The following is a 2,282-nucleotide window of genomic DNA, read 5'->3' as shown; positions in this document are numbered from 1 at the left end:
TCTGTAAAGCAATGAAAAACAATATATACTCAGGTGAGGATAACAAAACAAAAACAAAAAAACCCAGTTTAGTTGTTCTTTTTAAAATATTTTCTATTTAATTACGTGTGTTTATGCTGCATTAAACATTTCTATATATTGAAAGCACCTCTACATATCTTTAAATATTCACTAAACATGTAATTAATAGCTGGGTATAAAAAAAGCAATTTCCAGTGGTGAGGCTATTCTCACAGTAGCAAATAATCTAACTTACATAATACTAACAACTAAGTCTTTAAAACACTATCACGTTAAACGCTGCAGTGTGCTGAAATCACAGAGGGAAAAAAGATAATTATATCAACTGCCATTGAAAGCTCGAAAGGAGTTTTTTAAAAAATATACAGGCTAACAGGGTTAAGCCCCAGTAAAGTTTCTGCTTTTATTTGATTTTTTTTCGAGTTTGTATGCATTTTGTTTCTAAACCAAGTATTATGCTTTAAAACATAAAATACTGATGCCTTCTAAAGAGACACAAACTAAAATCATGCTTAAGACCTGGTTTACTCGTAACATTTCTGCTCTGTGGCATGAGCGAACTATATCCAGCTCTGAGCAGCACTAAGTTCTAAAGACAGTCAACACCCTGAGTGTGTGACAAGCTCCTATTTGAAATGTCTTCCAGTTACTGGCCCGATGTGACCAATGCCACAAGAAAATGAGACAGGACTTGTCTTACATATTTCCTAAAAGTGAATATAACCATTGTGTTAACTGTACGCTCCAAATGTTCATTAAAAACCCAAACCAAACCTTTTTTACCTTTAGCAATCATGAGGAATATTTATGTAAAACATTGTACATTATGTGTATGACCTGTTCATACTATTTTATAAAAGAGAATATTGGCTTAAACTAATCGATAGGATTGCATCAATCTTCTTTCTGTTGGTCCTTAGATTTCCTTAAATGATGGCATCATGTTCATCAATGGTTCTATACTGAATGCCTCTTCTTGAATAATACATTCTGCATCCAATGTAAAGAATAGATAACATTCCCCGTGTTAATGCAATACCACCGAAAAAGCGGCCAATATCAAATTTTGATCCTTTGTTTTCTTTAGAATTTATAGCTGCTGCGATTGTTACTGATGAAGAAACAGATGTCACTGAACTGTTGTGGGTTGTGGCCATCGTGGATGTGTGTTGTGAAACACTTGTTATTTTGGGTGTAGACTTTAAGGTGGTGGAAGTCATATTTGCTGGGACCCCTTGTGTTGTCATCTGAGAAGTTGCCGTGGGTTTCAAGGTGACGGCTGCCACACTTTTTGAAGAAACTGGAGCTGATGGCTTTGCTGAGGACTTCGAGGCGGTGTTTGTCACTGGGGAAACTGGATTTGTAGATGGTTCCACGGCGCTGTGGGAAGATTCACTTTTATTGACGGAAGACACGAATGTGGAATTCCCTGCTGGCTCCGTAGTAGAGGTACGGGAAAATGTGGAAGGTTGTCTGCGTGAAGAGCCCGCCGGGTCTTCGATGTCCACAACCGCCTTCAGCAGCGCAAGCACCAGCAGCGTCCCCACGATGAACATGGATGAACATGGCCCAGCCCCGCGCACGGAGCCCCATTGTCCTCCGGGCGGGACACCACGACCTCCAGGGTCCCCAGCAGAGGTAGCGGCGGCGCTAGTGAGAAAGGCCCTCTGCCAGTGAGCCGCCCTCGTCCTCTTCCGCCCCGCACGCCTCCCTCCCGCCACCTGCCCCCCAAATGCTAGTTGTTCTTATTATTCTATTTGATGGTCAAATTTTGTTGCCTTTGAGTTCCATGAAAGCCCTTTAATCTCACTCCCCTCACCCCCGCCCCGTTTCCTGTTTTCTGGTACAATAAACTGCCTCAGGCGCAAATTTTATTTTTCTTTCCCTCGATCTGCAATCTGTTTTTTTCCAGGAAACTTAGTGCCATTTACTGAGAAATGTAGAAACCACCATTTTTTCATTGATATGCTCAAAATTATTTTGTTGATAATTGTACCCCGTCCTTTTAAGTAGACACATCTAAGATATACAATTTTTTTTTTCACAGAAAAAACACCCCTAAATCATAAATTTGTAATAACGGTCACATTTAGATGTTACAGATAGTTTTGAGCATCCTGAGAACCCAGGAGATAAACTACAGGGAGATTATTGTAGAAGCTTCCAGGTAAGTCCATGCTTCAGTATAAGCTTCCATTTAAGAGCTCGGTTCCTGATATTCTATGAAGGAAAATTTGCCTCTAAATTTTACGCTGGGATGT

At 40.2% G+C, this 2,282-nt stretch overlaps 1 pseudogene; it reads right to left on the bottom strand.

Annotated features, from left to right (window-relative positions):
- Positions 1–394: 394 nt before the first annotated feature.
- Positions 395–1,770, bottom strand: LOC107184055 (annotated as a pseudogene).
- Positions 1,771–2,282: the final 512 nt, after the last annotated feature.

Source organism: Myotis davidii, unplaced genomic scaffold, assembly GCF_000327345.1.
Source record: "Myotis davidii unplaced genomic scaffold, ASM32734v1 scaffold143, whole genome shotgun sequence".
NCBI classification, from domain to species: Eukaryota; Metazoa; Chordata; class Mammalia; order Chiroptera; family Vespertilionidae; genus Myotis; species Myotis davidii.
Note: the sequence above shows the minus strand (reverse complement) of the source record. Positions and strands in the feature narration are given on the sequence as shown.